Source organism: Triturus cristatus, chromosome 9 (assembly GCF_964204655.1).
Source record: "Triturus cristatus chromosome 9, aTriCri1.1, whole genome shotgun sequence".
Classification (NCBI taxonomy): domain Eukaryota; kingdom Metazoa; phylum Chordata; class Amphibia; order Caudata; family Salamandridae; genus Triturus; species Triturus cristatus.
The window spans coordinates 929,757,251-929,781,155 of record NC_140592.1 but is presented as its reverse complement, the minus strand read 5'-3'; the positions used below and the strand labels follow the sequence as shown (position 1 = coordinate 929,781,155).

The 23,905-nt window shown below is 42.3% G+C and overlaps 1 protein-coding gene and 1 long non-coding RNA gene across 2 annotated transcripts in view; one reads left to right on the top strand and one right to left on the bottom strand.

Annotated features, from left to right (window-relative positions):
• The window catches only part of LOC146799081 (uncharacterized), a 75,686-nt gene extending 65,842 nt beyond the window's left edge, over positions 1-9,844 (bottom strand). Inside the window, exon 1 of the long non-coding RNA XR_014968843.1 lies at positions 9,740-9,844. This is a non-coding gene — a long non-coding RNA (uncharacterized LOC146799081). The remainder of the gene's footprint in view (positions 1-9,739) is intronic.
• Positions 9,845-9,929: 85 nt separating this feature from the next.
• The window catches only part of BTBD7 (BTB domain containing 7), a 486,767-nt gene continuing 472,791 nt past the window's right edge, over positions 9,930-23,905 (top strand). Inside the window, exon 1 of the mRNA XM_085626483.1 lies at positions 9,930-10,113. The gene's annotated coding sequence lies outside the window, so the exon portion shown is untranslated. The remainder of the gene's footprint in view (positions 10,114-23,905) is intronic.

Genomic DNA, 23,905 nt, shown 5'->3' with positions numbered 1-23,905 from the left:
AACTTATATAACCTCCTTTAATCGACTGGTGGTAGAGACCGACTGGCCTCCCGAAAAGCGTACCACTCTTTTCTACCATGGGTTACGGGGTGAACTAAAGGATGTCCTTTCCCAAGTGGTTCAGCTACCACAGACTTGCGAGGAGATGATCGACTTGGCAGTCCAGCAAGACCACAGACTACAGGAACGAAAAGGAGGCAGAAATAGAGGGGATAATCGTTTTGTGTATTCTCGATTCAAACCACCAGCCGAAGAACACACTAAACCCTCAGAAGTGCCTGAGCCTATGCAGATAGTGGGAATTCGGGGTCCCCTCATTACCGAAGAAAGAGAAAAAAGAAGGAAGAAGGAAGATGAAGCTATGTCTATACTGTGGAAAAGGAGGCCACTTCATCAGAGAATGTCGTGCTCTGGTACAACTTCCAGGGAGAACCCCCTTGCCAAGGGTACAAGCAGCAATGGGTCAAGGAGAACCGTCGGAAAACTAAAAGGCCCGAGTCAGGCTGAGATCCCTGGTTTGGGGGAGCGACGCATATTGATCTCGTCTGTAATAGCCAACACCCTACAACCAGCCGTGGCACATTTGAACGTTAACATCACTCTCTGGGTCAACCAGGAGAGTCCACTAGAGGTGGGTGCCTTATTGGACTCCGGTGCGACTGGAAACTATATCGATCAGAAGTACGCTCTGAACATAGGGGTTTCCTGGGAAAAGAAGGAGATCCCCAACAATGTAAAGGCAGTAGACGGAACTGCATTGTCTTCTGGACGTTACGTACCGCACTCTCCCCCTTGTGATGCAGTTCGGTGTAGACCATTACGAGTACATCCAGTTTGACCTTATTGATGCCCCACAGTTTCGTCTCATCCTAGGCATGCCTTGGCTAACCTTACATGACCCTGATGTTCGTTTAGCAGCCCGCACAGTTACAATGAATTCTGACTACAGTAGCAAATATTGCACCAAGCTTGCGACCTATCTAGGAAGGCGAACCATTTGGCCACCGCATGCGTAGCAGACCTGTACTGCTGTTCGACCACCTTGCCTGACGTGTACAGCGAACACAAACCTCTCTTCGACAAACAAAAGCTACACAGTTACCACCCCACCGAGTATATGACTGTCGCATCGAGCTGATGCCAGGTGCTGAAATCCCTTGCAGCAGGGTGTATGCATTGACCGAACCGGAAACAAACTACCTAAAGGCATACCTCGAAGAAAACTTAGTGTCTGGGGTTCATCAAGCATTCTTCACCACCGGCCTCGTCCCCACTTTTCTTCATTCCTAAGAAAGATTGTGACGAACTACGAACCTGCATCGACTATAGAGCAATTAACCGTGTGACCGTAAAAAAATTGCTATCCGTTACCTCTGATTCCAGTGCTCTTTGACCAACTAAAAGGGGCTCGTTATTTCACAAAGCTCGACCTCAGAGGCGCTTACCACTTAGTACAAGTAAAACATGGTGACGAGTGGAAGACCGCATTCCGAACGAAGTTCGGTCTCTTCGAATACAGGGTGATGCCCTTTGGGCTCTGCAATGCGCAAGCGGCCTTCCAATACTTCATGGACGAGGTACTACGCGGATTCCTGGAGACATTCTGTGTCATCTACATAGACGATATTCTCATCTACTCGTCTAATCTCCAGGAACACGAGACTCACATGAAGGCAGTCCTGGACAGACTCCAACAGCACTCGTTGTATGCCAAGCTAGAGAAATGCTTGTTCCACGTCCAAGAAGTCGCCTATTTGGGTTACGTCATCAATGTCCATGGGTTCAAGATGGACACATGCAAGGTTGATGCTATCACTCAGTGGAAAAACCCCCATAACGTAAAATCGGTACAAAGCTTTCTGGGTTTTGCCAATTATTATCGGCGGTTCATAAAGACTTTTCAAGGATTATACATCCTATCTCCAGTTTGCTAATGTCCCCTTCAATTGGAGAGAAGAAGCCGAACAGTCTTTTCAAGTGCTAAAAGACAGGTTCACACAAGCTCCTACCCTGCGACATCCTGACCCGCACCTCCCTTTCATTGTCGAAACGGATGCTTCTCAATACGCTCTAGGAGGGGTTTTGGCTCAACGACACCCTGAAACAGGACAGATACACCCTGTGGCCTATTTCTCAAAGAAACTCAATCCCAGCTAAATAAACTATACGATATCCGACAAAGAGCTACTGGCCATAAAAAGAGCATGCGAGGAGTGGCGGCACTATCTTCTAGGAGCACTTCACACAGTTGAGATCTATACAGACCATCGAAACTTGCTGTTTCTAAAAACCGCCAAGGCCCTTACACCACGTCAGCTTCAATGGATCCTCTTCTTTTCCATTATGATTTTATTATCAAATACCGACCAGGACAACAAAACAGGAAAGCGGAAGCCCTTTACCGCATGGAAGAATCCGATAACGAAGCGCTGACGGAGAACCCAGAACTGCCTTTGATACTTACCGAAAAAGTCTTCCTAGTCCAATCCGTTGCATTACTCACCTCACAAGACTTTCTGGAGGATGTCCGAGTGTCCTTGGCCGATATCGACGTTCACACCTGGCTTCAAAAGGATCCAGAACACCAAGCAGAGAATGACGACTTACTATACCATTATCACGCATTATACGTACCAAACGCCGTATTACAACAACAGGTTCTGACTTGGGCCGACGATTCGCCATTGGGAGGACACATGGGAATATACAAAACAATTGCTTGTATTGAACGATCGTTCTGGTGGCCCTCTTTGAGGAAAGATACCAAAGAATATCTAAGAAATTGCTCTGTGTGTGCGCAGGGAAAGCCTGTCATACCAAACCCACAGGTCTACTACGAACACTACCTACACCTCCTCGACCCTGGCATACCATATCGATAGATTTCATCGTGAAAATGCCCCCCTGTGACGGATACACTGTCATTCTGGTGATAGGCGACCACTTGACGAAGATGGGACACTTCATTCCTTTGGAACACTTACCAACATCTTCGGAACTAGCTTTAGTGTTTCTTAAACACGTGGTCAGAGCTCATGGAATACCCAATGCTCTTATCACCGACAGGGGAACGCAGTTCACTTCCCGTTTTTGGAGAGCGTTATGCAAAACCATGGACATCGAGGTCAGACTCTCCACCAGTTACCATCCGCAAACGGATAGGAAGACGGAACGCCTAAACCAGACATTGGAGCAATACCTCCGTTGTTTTACCATGCAAAACACCATGAACTGGTTCACACTGTTATGGATGGTGGAGTTTGCCTACAACAACGCTGAACATTCCACGCTTGGGTGTGCTCCTTTCTTCTGTCTTTATAGCCACCATCCTAACATGCTCCCCTTCGAATGGCCCATCGAGTCCAGGCTTCCGAGCATTTAATGAACATCATGCTCATCTCGGGGCGGTGTTAGTAGATGCCGAACAACAGCTCGCGACAGCACAAACGGCGCAGAAACGTTTCGCTGACAGGAAAAGGTCCACGGAACCCATTTATCAGGTGGGGGATAAGGGTTTGGCTATCCACAAAGAAATTACATCTCAGGGATATCAACAAGTTAAAACCCAGATATATAGGCCCCTACAGCATCAAGGAGATCATTAACCCTGCAGTCATGGGACTATCCTTACCCCGTTCCTGGCACATTCACCCTGTCTTTCATGTGTCCTTACTCCAGCCATGCCCTATCAGCATGAGATTACCAGAACGACCTCTCCCTCTGGAGATCGATGGGCAGGAAGAGTATGAAGTCCAGGCAATCCTGGATTACGGACTAGTAAGGGGGCGGATTCAATATCTGGTAGATTGGAAGGGTTTCGGGGTTGAGGACAGGACTTGGGAACCAGTACAGAATCTCCACTGCCCAGAATTGGTAGAACCCTTCCATTCAACTCATCCAGGAAAACCTGGACGACCGCCGAGTCGGCGATCCTTGAGAGGGGGTACTGTAGCGATTACGTTAAGGCAGGCTACCACACACCATAGTACCCTTCCACGTATGCTCAGATTCCAGTATAAACGTGGTAGGAGCCTGCTGCACTGCATTTCCCAGCAGGCAGTGGGAAATCATAGAAGCAAACGTCTTTGTAGCATGGCCCCTATTTAAGCACCCCCTCTTCCTGGGAATGATGCTTGACAATCTTGGATCCGAACTTCGGTGTAGGCGGATAGTATTCCCCGCCGGATTTATGCTTGGTTATTCACCCGCGTCTCTCCAGTTTCCCGAAGAGTCTACACAGCACGGATGAAGAGAGGTGCTGTTTTGCCCGTCTTTCTGGCCAGGCAATCACGCAACAAGGAGCAGTCAGGTAACAGCAGGGAGGAGCGCCTCCCTGCCCGCAACTCCATTTGCTTCCGCAGAGTGCATTTTGTTTTGCACAGCTGAGAGGAGTGCCGGAGCGCTTCCCTCTCATCCAGCGACTTGTTTTTCTTTCGCAGTGCGTGTGCTGTGTTCGTAACAGCAGGGAGGAGCGCTAGAGCGCTTCCTTCTCATAGCGATATTGTTTTTGCCGCATTTTCATCACGCTATAACACTTCAGAGGAGAACACCCTTCCACATTTTAGGAGCCGCACTTGAGACATCTGTATTACGCTCCCTTGTTTTTACCAACTGATTTTGCTTCTCCTTTACAGCATTCACTGTGGCTACTTTCCGTTGGCTCTTTTTGCTGTGGGGTTTAACAGTGATAGAGCTCTCTCCAGATTTGGATGTTTTCCTTTGGTTCTGTTCCTGCTTGTTTTTTGTGGTATTGACACGCATAAGAATTGGATGATATCCCTGTTGTGGTGACCCAACAGGAGGATTGCAGTATCCCTATAGGAATTTCAAAGGAAGGCTGCAGTGAGTGCGTGCGTGATTGAATTCTTGCATGACCTTGTATGTGTTTTGCTTGAGGTGTGTCTTACTCCTGTTTGTTTTCTTCTTGACTCTGTAGTCCTACAACCAAGAGGGACGCCATCCCAAGCCCAGACCAGACCAGGGAAGAAACGAGTGCTATCTACAACAAAGTTTGTTGTTTTATCCCTTCCCCTTTTTTACCCGGGGCGCTTCCTTCAGCAGCAGTGTTTCCGTTGCTCTGTTGAGGTTGCGTTCAGGGGAATTGGGGAACCTTTCAGCTAACCATCGTTCCCGCTGGCGACTGCGACAAGGTTAGTGGCGTTGAATTGTGTTCTTGTGCTACTGACAGTCTGACAATTGAGTTTTCGATTGGATGTGGTATTAAAGAACACAGGTTACAGAAAAAGTTTGTGGTTTAATGGGCAGTTCTATTAAGTCCAAAAAGGTTTTAGAGGTAGACAATGCTGATAAAGCCAATAAAGTGGAGGATCAGAATATACATAAAAACTGCCTTATATAGGTTTTGCAATGCCTTTGTGGTCACATCTGTCAGACAAGACAAAAAATATAATTTGGAATCATGAGTTTGTAGATGTCTTTAAGCTATTACATATGGATATTCAAGCCAAAGAGGGATCTAAGGAGGAGGAGTAGGAATTGGCTAGGAGGCCCAGGGTTCCAAAAACTATTGATAATTGGACATCGGCCTTTCTTATATATGCAAGTGTATATTGTGAACGACATCAGGATCGAGCGGTAGCCATGTTCAAATATATGGATATAATTCGGAAAGCACAAATGCATTTCGTCTCTGGGAGTGGTCCCCAAAAAGAAAGAAGGAGAATATCGTTTGATTCACCACTTATCCTGGCCGGAGGGTCAATCTGTCAATGATTTCATTTCCTCCTCAGACACCAGTGCGACTTACGCTTCAGTGGACGATGCCTTGAAGTTGGTGAGGTCGGTGGGGGCTGGTGCGCAGTTGGCAACGAGTGATATAAAATCGGCTTTTCGCCTTCTGCCGATCCACCCTTCGGATTTTTAATTATTGGGCATGTTTTTTGATGGTGCCTTTTATTTTGACAAAGTTCTTCCCATGGGATGTTCTGTCTCTTGCGCCCTATTTGAGAAGTTCAGCTCGTTTTTACAGTGGTGTTTTACCCAATTTAGTGGACATGCTCTAGTTTGCCATTACCTGGATGATTTCCTGTTCATCTGTGCTAAACAATCTAATCAGTGCAGTTTAGCTCTGCAAAGCTTTCAGGACATAGCTCAGGAATTGGGTGTACCTTTAGCTCCTGAGAAAACAGAGGGTCCTAGTACAACATTAACTTTTTTAGGAATTGAAATTGACACAATAGACATGATAGCCAGATTGCCGGCAGAAAAAGTTCTTGAGATAAGGTTCTTTTTGTTGTTATATGTCATTGACCAACCTAAATTGGAACTGAGGCAAGTCCGACGTTTGCTGGGTTATTTAAATTTCGCCTGTAGAGTGGTCAGGGCAGGTAGGACTTTTTGCAGGCATCTGGGTATGTCCATGTCTGGGGCTTACCGTCCTCATCACAAAGTTAGGATCTCAAAGGCTGTTAAAGAGGATCTACATATCTGGCTACGATTTTTGGAAGACTTTAATGGAGTGTCGATGTACTTTGTTGATGAAATTTTTTTGTGGCAGATTCAAATATTTTCGGATGCGTCAGGTGCGAATGGATTTGGATTGTTTTGAGAGGGTCGGTGTTGTGCAGAAAGCTGGCCCTCTCTCTGGCTGCGACAAGGACGTAGTATTGTCTTTTTGGAACTTTTCCCTTTGATTGTGGCTTTGATGGTCTGGGTAAGGAATTCCGTGATCGTACTGTAATCTTTCATGTTGATAACATGGCAGTGGTAGAATCCATCAATAAACAGAGAGCGAAAGACTTGAGAGTATTACGCCTTTTACGTGCTTTTATGCTTCAGAGTCTGAAATTAAATATCGTTTTTAAGGCGAGACATATTCCTGGCACTAATAATTCCATAGCAGATGCTCTGTCTCGCTTTCAGTGGCAGAGGTTTCACAGTCTGGCACCAGGGGCAGACCGCATCAAAACGAACATCCCTCGGAGTGTTTGGGAACTTGGAGAATGAGGATCGTCGAGCTAGTGGAAAAATCGATAGCTTCCTCTAACAAGAGAAACTATCAACAAGCTTGGTTGGAATTTTTAAGTTATGATAACTTTGATTTTCATTCTGGAAAGGTGGTCAACAATGAACAAAGGGTTTTGGACTTTGTAATACATTTAATAAACAAGGGTCTATCACACACTACCATTGCGGGAAAACGAACCGGTGTTTCTTTTTATGGGCAGTTGTGGCGGGGATACGACCCGGTTACAGGAGTGTTGGTTAGGAAAGTTTTAAAAGGTATAAGCGGAGAGAAAAAAACTCAACTTTCTCTAAGGGAACCAGTGTCTTTTGATTTATTGCAGTTGATTTTGGAACAGTTACCTTTATGTTGCTATAATGATTGGGAGGTATGTTGTTTTCGATTATGCATGATTTGGCTCTTTTTTGGGGCCTTTAGGGTCTCTGAATTGTTGGGTTTACGAGGATTTTCTGGTTTATGCAGTGATGATATTTTCTTACAAGAGCAGAAATTTAGGATTTGGTTGAGGGCTTCTAAAACTGATCAGTTAGGTAAAGGCGTTTGGATACACTTAAACAGAAGCGGGGTAGATGGATGCTGTCCAGTTGGGGAGTGGGAGGGTTTTTCTAATTTAGTTAGTACCAAGCGGGGAGTAGTATTTTGTCACATGGATGGATCTAAGATTTCTAGTTCTCAACTGCTAGCAATATTAAGGAAGGCCCTGGTTAGATTGGGTAAAGACCCCCTCTTGTTTGGGACTCACTCTTTTCGCATTGGCACTGCCACTGAAGCAGCAAGGTTGGATTGGGCATGGAATGACATTCAGAGGATAGGGAGGTGGAAATCAGCTTGTTGTGCTCGCTACTTTAGAAAATTATCTCTCTACTTTTTCGATCGTTAATTGTTGTCTTTCTATTTAGGTCGCGTGCAGGGCCCATTGTCAAGGAAACTAAATACTTGGATAGTGGGCCTCTCATTCATAAAGTGGGTTGCGATGTTTGCTGAAAAACAAATGTTTGGAAGATCACTGGGACTCCCAAGTGCCAGACACGAAGTTTTATGGAAAGGCAAGAGTGGCATGAGGTGGGAGGGTTTATTCCCTATGCTTGCAGAACTCTTTTCTTTTCGGGTCCTCCTGACATGTTGATTATACATTTGGGAGAAAATTATTTAGTGTCCCTATCAGGCTTGACAATTATTAAGCAAATGAAATTGGACCTCGCCGTCATTAAAAACAATTGGCCAGACACATGTCTAATTTGGACTAAATTCATTTTCAGAAAAGTTTGGAGGGGGGCTAGATGTCATGCTGCAGTCGAGAAGGCTAGGCGAAAACTCAATCGGGCCATGACTGTTTTTTGTCAAGCTATGGGGATAAAAGTGTTGACTAATTGTAACATTACCAAAGCAGAAGGACATTTGTTTAGAGAAGATGGCGTGCACTTATCTCAGTTGGGTCAGGCCTATTACTTAATGAAATTGAGAGACATGCTTGCTAATTCGTGGAATGAAAATTTATGGTGTAGTCCTTTTTTATAATTTGGTTTAATTTTTCAGCCAATTTGGGGGGTGGGGCCAGGAAAACTCTTTGGTTTTCCTGGCGCTATTGGGCGGTGGGAAGTCTCGAGCGGCCTTATCCATCCCTCAGGGGGGAAAGGAATAACACAGGGGAGGGGAAGTGAAAACAGGATTTTTTATATTACATGGGTGTTCTTTCAAGGAAAAGTCGTTGGATCTGTTTGGGTACAAGTTTTTTGCAAAGTTTGGGGCTTGTAAGAGTTAAAGTAAATATTGTGAAGTCAATTTATTTTGCAAGATGTTTTGTTTATATATCCTACCTGTCTTAATAAAGTGGCCTTTTTTTCTATGAAATTTATTTGTGGTTTGTGATTACTGCGCAAAGTAACTTATGTCTTACAGTGCTACAAGGTCACAGCCTGCGACTAAATGCACTGTGTACTCACATATTGTTTAAAGCTGTATTACACCCTGTATGAGACAAGCTGCCGTAAACCGTTCATTTAGTGTTCAATAAAAAGCAAGCATTAACCTTCCATTTTAGAGGGTTTGCAGAAGTTTCAATATAGTTAATAGAGTAATTTCTGATATTTTTCGCGTTCCATGCACTTTAATGCTTGGATTTACTCGCGAGTAAAGTGTCACTCTAAGTGTCACACATTTGCAGTTGAACGTGACTATGAAACCATGGAAATGTCACGCATGAGCTGCAGCAATCTGGAAACTTTGCAGCTATGCATAGTTCACAAGAAAAGGGGTTAACAGGTAACACCTGTGAGCTATCTGAGAGGCGTAAAGTCAGCGGAGATACGCTGAGATCTAGGGACGGCAGTTTTCTATTGGTATCTTGTAATAAATGAAGATTGTGAGCCTAAGTGGTAAGGAGGGCGCTCCCAAATTCAACTACGAAAACGAAAAAAAAACAGAAGTAAAAAAACACAGGTGACAATTCAATAGATATCAACGAATTCTGCGCCATTTTAAAACTGAGCAGTATTCACAACCCACTAAAGAAGACTACGAACCCCGGTCCATATACTCCTATAAAACAATTACACTAGTTATGATTTATCAGAACATACTTATAAAACAAGTTGAAATGTCAGTACTCCAATGCAACAGTGCATAAAATAAGATTATTATTCAGTACTGGTTGTTAAAACATAAAATAAACCTATTCGTTTATTTTCGAGTAATCTGCTATCAGAGGATTCTAAAGCTTTATATACTTAGTTATGTAACGTTAACTCATCTAACCTGCGTTTACGCACATCAGCAAAATCCAAGCGAACCAGAAGAGTCCCTTTTCTCTGTTTTACACTGTCATTTCAGTCAACAGGCAATGGTTGTCGCGCGCACGTCAAACCCCGGGTTCGTGCGCGTTCATCTTCCCCAAGCACGCGCTCGTCTCTCGCAGGAACGTGCGCTCTTGCAATTCTACGACGTCGAACGTGAAAAAAAAGCCCCTGAGGGGGAAGGGAAGGAAGAGGGAAAATGGCGGAGGGAGGAAGCGGGTAGAGGTGGGGGTTGTGGCATCTATCTGATCGGACGGGGCACCTACGGGCTGCGGCCGAGGAAGAGGAAAGCAATGTCATGAGACCAGGGTCGCAGAAGGAGCGTATCTGCCTGAGGTGAGAAGCTCATAGGAAGGGGTGTGAGAGCTGTGCTTCGGCGACTTCTTGTGCGAGGGATTAGATATATTGTAACTAATTTCGCCACAAATCGAAGAAAGCAGTCATATCGTATATGTGAAGATTCGTAACTCCTTTCAAGCTATACACCCCTCACGTCATTTGCCATTGTATAACCTCATAGTTGAGTACTGATGATTAGGATCCCGGTGTTGGGAGGTTAGGATCACTGGGGTTACGAGTTAGGATCTTAAAGGACCAGTCTGGGTGTTCCAATTGAGGGAGGGAGGTGTGGGATCAGAAGTTGTGTGACTCCTGGGGGGCGAAGGGAAAAACGTTTGGCATGCAGGTAAAGGTGGGTTCAAGAGTGTTGAGGATCGAGGTTAAGATTCGTGGTTCCCAGGGCCAGGATTTTATTTGAAGGGGGTGGGAAAGTGTTTCTTGTTTAGTGAATGAGGGGTGTTGTTTGGGTTCCAGATGAGCAGTGAGGAAAGAGATAAGTGTCCATTCAGACTAGCGAGAGGGCGGAGTGTGTGGGTCTTTTTTCTATATTCACTTTCATTTCTGTCATCAAGCGAATGTTGTCACTTATATAGTTGGGATGACTTGGGGGATCTAATTGAGGTAGTTGAGACTTGAAGACCGGGAGAGTGGTTGGGCGAAATACAGGGAAACGTAGGTGGGGTGAAGCATTGGTGGTCCAGGTGAGTGATGGATGGTATTGGCATCTTGGCAAGTAAGTGGCATCTTGTTGGGTGTTTAGTTAATGGATGTAGTGGCATATTTAGGTTAAGTGAGTAGTCCGAGAGTGTTTTGCATGTGAGGAGGCAGAGGTGTGGTGAATATCTAGATAAGTACGGTTGAGGTGTGTTGGGAGTCCAGGTACTAGACCGATGTGTGTTGGGTGTTAGATGATGGGGTTGGCTCCAAGGAGGAGAGTGGTGTATTAGTTGTGTTCGGATTTATATTCAGGGCTAACTGGGGGAAGACAGGTAAGCAGTGTTACGGATCTGGGAAAGGGAATTGTGATGCATCTGTGGTTTATCTGGTCTGTGCTGATAGTGTTGAGATCAAGGTAGGTGAGGCCATCCTGAAGGTCAGACAGGTGTGTAAGAGGAGCTGGTTGTGTTAGGCGGTAGTGGCGTGGTCGTAGTGAGGATGGGGGGGAATGATGGGCGGGCACCAGGTGGGAGAAGGATCGTTAGAGAGTTCTTGATGACGTTTTTCAATAGAGGAGTTCTACACGTCCTGGTTATGTAAGGGTAAAGTAAGATTTCTGATGCAGAATAGTTGTGGATAAGTTACAGATGACGTGAGAACAAGTGTTGGTATCTGAGGAGGTTTTTTTGTGGTACTGCAGCCGGGGAAAAGGAAGCTGAAGTCCAGTCGAAGAGGGCTTAGTAAGTGTTGAACTATTAGTGGTCTATGATTGGTCGTTGGAGGGTCCAGGGGATGAGTGTTTTGGTTATAGTTGAGAAGTAAAGGGAAGTTGGTCGTCCTCATGAAACAGGATCTTAGTTGTGGCGGACAAAGGTGAATGAGGGGTGGTGGTAGGAGGGACAGACGAGGGGGAGTGGTGGGTACTAAGCAGGAGCTGTGTTGTATGTTTGCTTGAAGAGTGTTTCATTTGCCAAAAGTAGTTTTCTTTGATTCCAAAATATTTTATAAATTGAGTTTTGGGGTTTTTATGGCCGGGTTGCAGCATGTTGATCTCTTCAGGGAGTGTGTTTACCTCTAAGCTTGAACGTAACATTTCTGAGTATTCCCATATTGAGGATGAATCGGTTTTACAGGAACAATATCGGCAACATCTGTACGCCAAAAGCCATGTGTTTTTTTTTAATCTTTTTTTTTATAGGTGATTTCTTTTCAATCATTGCTGATTTAAGGAATGAGATTTTTTCTAGAATGAGAATTTTTTCTAGAGCCTAAATAATGGACCTACTTTGTTAGAAGTAGATTCCGGACTTAGCTTAAATGACTTATGCGTTTTGTGACGTTTCCTGCGGTTTGCAGTATAGCAATATAGAGAATCAAACAAAAGTATGTTTGTTCCAAAAAAGTGTTTCCCTTCCAGAAACGGACTAGTTGAGTAAATTTGCAAATTTATTTTCCGTGCAGTCAATTGCTATTCTAAGAGGTGTAATTTGCCTGACACATTCTGTGCTTGGATTGTTTTACTCTTTTGGAAACTAGGTAGTTCAGATGCTAGGTTCTAGGAAAACACCTATTTCCTCATGTTAGTGTGTGATGCACAGAATCTTGAGGTTTCCACCTTGTATTTAGAATATGCATTCATTTTCATGCTTATTTCCCATTATTGCGCTCGCAGTGCTCTTGGTAAAACTGAGTAAAATTGTTTGTGCCAGTTTTTCATTCAGTGCACAGATATGAACGAGGATGGTTGCAAATTTTAAATGAGGCTGTCTGTTAGGGAGACCAAACAGCAAGGGCATGGTTGACAGTCCATAATCTCAACCTTTTCTATGGTTTTAACACGGCATTGCCAACTGTGTTAATGATTGCAAAGAAATTGACTTTGAAGGCGTTAAAGTCGTGATCCATTTCCATATTTGAAGATTAGGTTATAGAATTGCTAATAACTGTAAAATGTGACAAATGTCCTTTACGACCTGTCTATTGAATATATTACAGAGTACGATCAGTCTTTATTTAGTTACTACCCTCTCTTAATTAAGAAACGTTTTATCACTTGTAAAGTTAAGTCTTGTAATTTTAATAGTTTGTTAATGTATGTGCTATTGTGTTTAATATAAATGAATGTTACAAATTATTGAACCTTTTTAGGTAAATAGGTAAAATTTGGCAGCTATTGTGAAACACAGCACTAGTCATGTAATGCAAAAATGTGAAAACAAACTGTAACGTGCTACTTAACAATCTGAGCGACTGCTGAAAACGGTTTTAAGTCTTTTTTTGGCGCTAATTTTTAGCACACTGCTGATTTATCCTTGAACGCTCATGTTTTGTGCTCACTGTCCCCGCCACCCCCCAATAACACAGTGCACAACTAGAACCAGCATTGGCAAAGCAAATAGGCCTAGCTTTAAAGCGCCAGAACGTTTAGAGGCATTTACAAATGCTGACTACATTTATTGCATGCACAAATGCAGTTTATCACATTAAAGTGTGTACTCTTGGCTTTGCCAATGGTGTACGAAAAAAGTATTCCTTTTTGTTCAGAATGCATATAAGAGATAAAGAATTAAAGATGACCAGCAGCTTGATGATTGAGGATACTTTTAAGTTGTAAAAAAAATAATCCATCAAGCATTGCAGTGGAAACAATTAATGGCAGGTTGAAAAGGTTAAGCAAATAGCCAATAGTATGAGATGAGGCATTAATCTTAACTCTGGGTGGAACCACAGACTACTTTATGTATGTATGAAAGAATTTAAGCCAGACCTTTTCAGTATGGTAACAATTGGAGGAAAGACATTTTTGTACACTATGATGACATAAATGCCCAGTGCAAATGTTGTTTCCTCCTATTACTTTTGGCACTGGCCTTTAATAGATAACCTGAGGATATATGTGTTTTTTCTGATCAGTTAGCTGAGAATTTGGGGACGTAAATGTCGAATGCAGAACAGAATCCTACTCATGCTCTATAACGCATCTGAAATAGAACTTTCCCTAGATTTACCCACATAAAAACGTTAACTTTCCTCTAGTTTGGCATCGCACTTAGTGCTTAAGACAGCAATGAGAATCCATTAGAATTTCATTTTAGTAGCATGTTGCCAAGCACAGCTATTATAGTGACACTTGCTAGGTGCCAGTTGTGCGTTCATCTTCGCCTGATCAATCTGTAATTATGCTTATCATATTTCTTTGCTTCTACAAAACACTTGATGATGAAATTAGAAATAGAAACTTTAATGCCTTGTCTTTACACTCTTTTGGGTGGTTTCATATACCATTTAGGGTTTTCCTTACATTTTGTATTCAACAAAGATACAGATTCTGCTGACAAGGCTGTTTAGAAAACTAGCTTTGTCTTGAGTACAAAATCGAAGTGACAGAATGCCTCAGTTTTGTAATGTGGCAAACGGGCACTTTCATGTAAAGTGTGGTGGCTTGATACCTTGTACTAGACTCTTTTGCCTTTTATGTTGGGAAAGTAAAAAACAAGTCTCCTTGATAGATATATTATCTTAAAAGGATTCCACAACGAAAATATGAAACCACACATTTCCAAATAACATTTTTGAGCCAGTTGTCAATCTTTGTACTTTTCATGGTAATTAATTTTAACACATATCTAGGTTACTTACCGGTAATCCTCATTACCTTTGAATCCTTTCTTCCTAGTAGTAAGTACTGTGCTGAAGAAAAGTAACACTTGTGTACATTGTCTTCCAGAGGTAACTTTCTTTTTGTCCTTTACAAATATGTTGTGCATTACTAGGGGATTTCAAATTCATTAAGTCCACCATCAAATTTCAAGATGTTCCTACACTAGCTGTCAGTACATTAATATATATGCTTTTCCCAAGAGGATGTATGCCACTGGAAAGTTTGTCTGTATCCCTCCAACAAGGTCAAGGGTTTATATATTCTGAAAATAAATGTAGTATTTTATTTGTGTTTATTGTAATGCTCACCATCATGTTCTCTCTCGTTCGTTTTTGTTGCATGAACAGCAGTAGTTAAACTAGATGATACGTAACACTTTGGAGGATGTTGATTCGCCTTAGGTTTTCGGGAAAATCATCTCATAGCTTAGTTCCTTCCTCTATCAGTGATCTGTCAAGAATGTCTGGACCATCACTATTTTGATATGCACAGTTTGTTTGCGCTGGAGCATTGAAGTGTGGCATGTTGGTCGAAAGGGAGTAGGCCTGATAAGGAGTTGGGGAGTGTTTTCATTGATGGGCTTCCAAGTTAGAGGGTTGATTCGGGGTTATATTTGGTGCTCTGTGGATAGAAAAGAGAATTCAGTTCTGAAGGTGGATATATACATTACACAGCCCAAAAAATGATGCCGTTTTGTTTGTGTATTTCTTTTGTCCTGGCTAGAGTTTCTCTAAAACATCTTGAATTGAGTGAAACTGTATGATTGAGAAGATGTTTTTCACCGATTTAATTTTTAACAAATCATTGCTAAAATTATGTAATGACTCTGCGTTTAATCTTTTTATGGCACCTGGCGCTTTAATTAACTTGATTTTCTAAATAATGTATTTTTGATGATGACTGTGCCAACAACATTTTCTGAAACTCTTTTTTAACTTCCCGAGTTTTAGATTCATTCCTTAGATTGAACAACACAATCAAGTTTCCAATGTTTACTACAGAAAAGCCCCCTCCATTATTCATTGTACCATGCATAGTTAACTGTGGCCATTGTTTATTTTTCTGTAAAGAATTTGTAAGACTTTTTATAATCTTGGTTTGTGGTGTACAACTGAACCTCTTATTAAGATGTTTTACCTCTTAGGACAGTTGTGAATTTAGGGATGTTTGCCCATGACTGCAGAATATAGGGTGACAAAGGTACATACCTTTAATCTGAAGATGTAGTGATTTTGCTCTAAAATGCATTTGTTGCAAACCATTTATGAATCTCTTGTCATTAGTCTGTCATTAGTCTTCTGGATGAACCATACAGTTAGGGAGGCTCAAGACATTGGTCTTAGACCACTCCTGATCCCCAAGTTGTATTGCTGGATTTTATTTCTGTTGAGGCTGCTCAGACGAGTTGCATATAAGTGTATGTGACGGATCTGACAACTCTGGAGACCGAGGGGGTGTTTTGATCGCTTTTATTTGTCTAGTCTTTCGTTTACGAATGGGGGAGGGTCTATAGTAAGGTAGGGGAGCTTCGGTGATTCTTTCCCTGGGCTCTCTCCTTCCCGCCGTGGTCCTTCCTCTCCGGATTCTTCCACAGTGGAGGTTAAGCTGGACGGGTCTCCCCAGGTCCCTGGGTCTCACGCACTCAAAGAAAGAAAACAGCCCTGAGAACTCGGGTTTCGGCCCGGTCTGATTAGGGGAACGGGGGTGAGGGAACACTCGGTGCACTGGTAGACAGACCTTCAAGTGAAGTGGTGCTCAGGAAGGGGTGTGACTGGATGCATACACCAACGCTACTGACTAGTGCCCGGTTGTCCCCTTACTCGGTCCCTCCCTTTCTTTCTCCCCAGCCCCGTATGCGCTGTCGTACCTTGGAAAGCCACGCTCCTCCGTGAACGTGGCTGGGCGGCTCACGGGGTCGTTGGCCTCCTGGCTCTCGTCGCTGGGGTTCCACGTCGTCTCCGGCCGTCCTCTGCTCCTCCTTCGCTCCTCCGCTGTTCCCAGTCTCGTCCGTACGTCCCCCGATCTTCTCCTTCGGTGTTTCGCCTTCCTCTCCGCCAGTTCTCGATATCCCGCTCCTGTTCCTCTCAATCAACTCCTTCCGCTCTCCGGTATCCATGCACCCTGTGGAATAGGCTGCACTTCCTATACTCGCCCAGGCTTCCTCGTCATCGCTGTTGGGGGTGGGGCTCTCTGCACAGGCCTGCCAGTTAAAGGAACAGACACCAGGATCTTCTGTTACGCCGGGTGTCGGGGTTCCCATAGGGAACCACTCGTTTTGCTGTGGAAGAGAAGGAGGGGAGAGGGCATTGGTCAGAGTCTTGGCCTGGACGCCACGTTCCTCGGTCCGCTTCACCCCGTGACAGTGTAGCATCCTAATGTATGCAGGGATTATGTCATTTTTCACCATGATTTTTTCTGAGCACCATTTCATATTGGTCTTTCTGGACAGTTAGAGAACTTGCTGCAGCTATTTCTGACTATGATGCAAATATAAAGGGGTTCCCCTGCTAACAAATATGGTTCATAAGGCAGGGATAATCTAATCCAGTGCATACAAAATCTTAGGCAACTCTTCATTCACAACAAGTAAAATATATCATAACACAACTGAGGGCACATGATACAATAACCAGAGGGACATATGAATAAATATCAAATTGGATATTTATTATCCAAAAATATAATATTCAGTATATGCTTTAAGAATAAATAGCCCAAAAATACATCACATTACATATCATTGGTTCAACCATACAATTTCTCATACCCCTCATCCATCCACAGCATACATCGAAACAAAAACACAAAGAATTATTTGGTCATAATAAATACATATAATATATGTGAAAACAAACACTTTCCAACAGTTTTTTTTTTTTTTAAAGATATTTCAGCAAGAATAATTATTTTTACAATTCTCAAAACGGTGGTTAATGAATAATACCTTTTTCTCTATGCACGTTTCGACATCACTCCATCTTCAAAGGCTGTATGCCATGTGCTGTAGTTCAGACTATACACATTTCCTTGTGTAGCATATGATGAGCCAAATAATTCGGTTTAACAGACTCAGTTGAAAATAAAATTGTAGCTTTTCTTGAATTAAAAAAAATGTATTTAAAATCCAAGGTTTAAGATGCTTGCTTGATGTATGACTTGGCATCTAGAGGTTCGTGTTCGTATGGTTCTGGACTATTACAATAGAGACATGTGCTTAGTGTCCTAGAACTAAATGGGTGCTGAGGAATGCCCGTTTAACCAGATTTCAGAACTTTCATAAAAGCAGATATTCCGGGTTTTGATCACAGGAGTGAGTCTATGGTGTCGTGTTACGGTTTCCCCCCCTAAGCTCTCCCAGAGCTGCTTTCAGTTAAATTTAGCTTGGGGTATCCTTATTTCGTTTCCCAACTCGAGCATGATATGAAGTTTAATGGGGTACCAGTTTCTGCATTTTTTGGGCTCTTAATTTTCCTCATTAGATTGAATTTGTTTCTGTGATTGGGAGTTGGTGGAGTTCATTCGAGGCTGGCATGGTCAGTTGATTTCTTTAGGTTCAAACTGTTTCTCGTGCCTTGACTTTGTTGCAGAGCACTGGAGCTTTAATTTTTTGACCTGCCCTTATAAGTTAAATGCAGTGGTTCACTTGGGGTATTAAACTTGGATTGATAAATAGGATTCTCTGATGTAGCTGTGATTTGTGGATAGTAACGGTTCTCTAAGTGATTAGGTAACCCTTCCAATCTATTTTTTTTATGGGTACTTTATTGACATGGGATTGATTTAATGTTTGCTATTTGCAAATGAAAGAAATTAAAGGCAATATTGAGTGATAATTTGTCAATGGTCACACTGACTAGATGTTGAAAACTGGCACAATAGAGAGACTTTCTGGGTACTTTGAAAGAGGTTCACTTTGTTGTTAATTATTCTGACTTATTTGTTCCAGTTAATAATAAAAAAAGTCGGAAGTTAAGTGACCGCGCTTAAGAACAGTAATAAAATCTTAAGTCTGATAGGAAAAATGTTCATACATGGTAAAGGATTCAGAGAAGTAAGACATTTTATGATTGGAGATAATGGTAAATTGATTTGAGCATCAACATTAGTTTGATCTCCTCATTTGTCATAGCAAATAGACTTAGAAGCTGAGTGAACACATCATGCACGTTCAGGATGTAATGTATGCAAGTGTAAAAATGTTAATGGAAGAAGCGGCTATAGTCAGGGTGGCCACCAATGCCAAGGGAGACTGTTCTTGCAGAGAATTTTCCTGCATCAGCTCTCTGCGTGGTGAGCTAAAAGGAAGAAGTGAAGCAAGGAAGAGCAGTAACAATTACAGAAATAAAGAAGGTGCGTAAAGAAGTTATAAAAAAAAAGCAAGGTGGGAGGATCATATTCCCAGATAACCCATCAAATGTATATCCTGCAGAAAAGTAGCTAATCCAAATTAGGCTGCTACTGTCAACTCGGTTTTACTTGGTGATGACAAGAAATGGGCAGAAAAATTGAAACCAAAGGTGGCGAAACCAGAATATTAGTGTAACAAAACCTAACTTTTTGACTTTTAAAATACTTAATTTAGACAATTGAGTCCATTAAAGTGCCAAGTACAATATACAAAGAATTGTGCAAGCCTATATATATATTTTTTTAAATGTCTAAAATTAGTGCAAATAAGTAACAACTCCTTGTGCAATACAGTCCATGCATATGGAGCATAAAGACAGATGAACTCATAACATAATATCTTTCAAATTTCGACCCGGATCCAGTATAAATTATCCTGGATGAATGGCAGGGCTTGGAGAGGTAACTGAGTTCCTAATTGTTTTATCCGCTCGGTCCAAGAATTTAATGAGACCAGTAATTGTTTGAGAATGAGCTTCATTCAAGTGAAATTTAACAGTTGCCGGTATTAACAGCGTCCCTTGTTTAATCAAAACCTATCTTAAATTATTTGCATTCAGGAGTGGGATATTTTTAGTCTACGTGTTTACTGAACAACTGAATTAGTATTTTGACCAGAAGTCCAGAGTGTTCAGTATCTCCTTTCAAATGGATGGTAAAAGCAATAGGCCCAGATTGATATTAATCTTCTCTAGGAATTTTCTTCTTTTTTGTAAATTATTTTTTATAAAGAAATCATTCATGATATCAAGACCTTGCAAACCATGAGTTAAAGAAAACAGGACGGTTTCGTTAATGCCTGATAATGGCTTCAAAACTGCAAGAAAATTGTGGCAACTGGAAAAACTGACCTCTGAATTTCATAACTAGAGTCCTAATTGTCTTGTAAAAACCTGCTAATGTAAATAAGTAGGGCACTGGGGTCGATAAAGCAGTGTAGCGATTAGCCTAAAATAATTTGCTGTAGCTGGAAAGTATACATAAAGGCAATGGTGTTCCAGAGTACAGAATTTGATTCGGCCCAAGATGTGTGCTTCCACTGAAATGAGCACTTGTATTGCACTTTTTGGCTTTTGGCAAAACTTGTATTCAATACAGCAGGATTTAGCAGGTTATTGTGGCAAGCCAATTGATCCTGATTGAAGGCCTCATCTGTTTTATTTAAAAATATTACGTAAAAACCAGTAGGCCTGACCTGCTTTTTCTGAAAGGCATACATTAATTAACATCAACCCTAAAAAGGGTGATTTTTGTAACTTTGTCTGAAAGCTTGCAGAGGAGTTTGCTACATGGAGTATCAGAGATTACTGTAGTAGGAAAGGGTTTTGGTTACCCCTTGTGGCAAATTGTAGATATAGATTTGTTTTGTGGGAATCCTTGTTCACTCCTCTTAGGAGAGATTTTATTTTGTTTAGTTAAGTATAATTTTGTATACCTTTGCAATTTTGACAGTTTCTCTGATGGTTACCTTGTGTGAGAGCTTAAGCTAACAAAGTAGACCTAAGTGGGTTATGGTGATAAACATTAGACCTGATTGGTGCACTGGGGAAAGTTATGTTTGATGCTATAGGTTTGATCTGCCTATGTTGGAAAGTTTTGACAAAGGCAGTAGACCTATCCTATTCATTGTGAAAAGTATATGTTAAAGCTAGTTGGTCAGTGGGTTGTTGACCCAGTGTGTTCCAGGTTACCGACTGGTAGTTTGATAGATGCAATCTCAAGATTACTGTGTAGACAAGTCTGTTGGTGTTGGCCACTCCTGAAGGTGTTTACTGAGATGATTCATACTAGGCTGTATTAAACCGGGGTTGTATGTTTTGGAAACTGTATTTTTCTACATAAGTGTAATTTTTGTTTTAGTTCATGTGCACTTGACTAAGTCTGTGTTGGTTATGGTTCAAGCCAATAGTTAAGGCTATTGGCCTTGTAGGTTCTTTGGTAGAAGTTATATCAGAGTCCATAAGTGTGATCTGTTTATTAACCAATGTTATGACAAAACCAATAGGCCTGATTTGCATATTGTGAAAAGCATGTGTTACAAGGCAATAGGCTTTTAAGGAATACTTGTTATTGCTAACGCCTATTGACAGGTACTTGATTCATGGAATCTCACAGATTACAGTAGTAGGCAAGGTTTTTGGTGCTGGATTCCCACTTTGAAAAACTGTGTGTAAGCGATTAGTATTGTGAGACCCTTGTACGAGAGATAGTATGTTGCTTTCACGACTGTATCCTTGATTGTTACCTTGTGGGAAAACTTTAGATTAATACAATAGGCTTGAGTTGATGGTGACTTGCAAATAATAACAGATATATGCGGACTGGTTAATTAGGTAATGATATTTCAGATGCCATAGTTCTGATATGTTTCTTATGGAGAATTACGAGAAAGGCAGTTGGCCTTGTTTATTAACTGTATAACACATGTTAAGGATAGCAGGCCGTTAAAGGTGGATTGTTTATGCACTGTGTTAAAGCTGACAGGCATTTTGTTACATGAAATCTCACAGACTACTTTTTATAGGGAAGGATTTTGGTGCTGGTTACCCCCTTTCACCAACCCAAGGGGTAGAAGATTTACAGTCTAATTTTCATATGTTTTGCTAGTCTCTTCGGAAAGCATGACATGCTTACCTGTTTTAACCAGGATATTGTTAAAAAAAAAAAAGAAAAAAAGTTACATCCATATATAAATACATATCCATATAGGTCATAGAGGGCTTTTGGGTCAGCCTTCTTCCGTCATTGGTCTGGCTGTCATAAATTGAAGCAGTGTTAATAATACTCCGTGTACTGCATGGGTTTGTGGTTCAGTCCACATCTGTCATTAGCTCTCTTGGCCTGTGAATGACTGCCTTTTCAGATCACATGAGTACACCAACCGGATGATAAATGCACTTCACTGTAAGTGATGGTAGGCCAGTCCTTTAGTATTCTCCTTTTTATAGTTTCCTGTTCAATTCCTTGCTTCTCCACTTTTCTTGTATTTTAATTTTTCTAAAGATCATGTTATAGCTCGTTGGGTAGTGCTAACAGGATTTTGCTTGCCTCTTATTTCATATGCAGGGCACCACATTGTGCCTGGCTACTTCTCTAAATCAAGCAATCCTTATGGAATGCAGTTGTTCATAGTGTAAATTTATATTACCACTTCAAGATGGGCAACATGTTGGGTCTAAACATCTTGGCAATGCTGGCACTTTAAAACAATGATAGACTATGTACAATGCCACTGGAAGCTAAAATCCCACTGCATTGTTTAGTTATTTTTGCAAGCATATGCCCACCATGTTTAGACTCCAGCTGTTTTTTTAGGTCTTGCTTACGCAGCGCCCAAGTGCTGCTTTGGAGTGACCTCTTGGAATCACTCTGGATTCTTTTTAAACTCGTGCATGTACTGCACTGTTTCCAATGAGCACTCATGTATGTATGGCGTTTACCTCACGGGAGCGAGCAGCGGCGCCATCCGTTTGTTATTATCGCTCCCGCACTTTGGAAACATATGGCACCCCTGCTCGCTCCCGAAGGTAAACGCTGTACATGGACTGAGCATCAAAGCCGCGCCCCCGCTCCACCACCGTGGGGTTGCCGGCCCACACCTGCCCCTGCACTAGGTGTCCCTTCTCCGCTGCTTTTGGCAACCTGTCCTTCTATCCCTGCTGTAATAAGCATTTCTGGCACCCTCTTCTCCTACCCCTGTTGTCTGTGACACTCGCTGATTCCCCTCCTCCTAGCGGGAGGGCCGGGTTCATGTCAGAGCTGCGGATAAAGTTCAGGGCAAAGTTAACATCCGGCAGGTGCGGGTTGCAGACTCCGCGGCATTGCACACTTCCTAAGTAGGGGGCAGGACCTGCATCCCTTGATCTGCATGTGAGTACAACTCTTCCCTCGTTACCGGCAGGTGCGGGTTGCAGACTCCGCGGCATTGCACACTTTCTAAGTAGGGGGCAGGACCTTCATCCCTTGATCTGCACGTGAGTACAACTCTTCCCTCGTTACAGTACCTGCCGCTTAGGTCCCGCAGCTGCAATCAGTCCACCACTCTTCACAGCAGCTCGAGCGCGTGCATGTGGCAAAACAGAAACGCCAGTGCTCGCGCAAATTGAATGTATTTTATGTTGTTCGTACTTCCTAAGGCTGCCCACCCCTCTCTTCTCTCTCACCCCCCCTCCAAATCCTCTACAAACATATAGGAAAAATCTAGAATGAAGAAATAATTTAGGGACTGCCACAGAACCTAAAGCACCAGTGATGCGTCTTGCTGTTTTCAAAAGTCTACATATACCATTCTTTATTTTTTTCTACTGTTTAAAGCTGAATCTCTTTAAATGTTTAATACAATCTGAGGCAGTCCTAAGTTTTTCAATTTTATTTGTTTTTAACATAATGCCATTACCAGCTACTTCTATCAACCCACCACAGGGTAGCCCGCTTAGGGGCACTAGACTAGACTACCATGCTTCTAATACCCCCAGCCATGTGCCACAAGTTCCACACACACTGCCCATGTTACCCATGCACCTCACTCACTCTCTAGATCTTCCCACTTTCTCACACTGCCTTATTCATGTGCTACAAACTGGGTCACTGGAATTATGCAAATATGTGGCCTCAGCAATTTTCGCATGATTTTAGATTTGCAGCATTTGCCACATAATCCATCATCTGCTGCATAATCTACAGATTATAACAAAAAAAAATTGGTTCTAGCTCAAACTGTTCAAAAGTTACTAAAATTGCAGTGACACATGTTGCTGCGCACTGAAAGGCCCTTTTCAAAGCTGAGCTTGCCATCTTTCTGTTCCTTATTGCAATACTTAAATTTCAAACTGGTGCTAATGCGTTGCAACCAATGCTGTGACAGTGTTACCAAGTTTAACAAGCATTGGCATTGCCAATAGGTCTCGCTTTTGGGACATTATAAATATTTAGCACAATATCCTTGGTGCAACAACTGTTGCATGGCTAAACATTTATAAGGTCCCAAAGGCGAGACCTATTGGCTATGCCAATGCTTGTTACTACTTGTATTCGTTTAATTTATCTGGCATGTTGAGTTTGTTT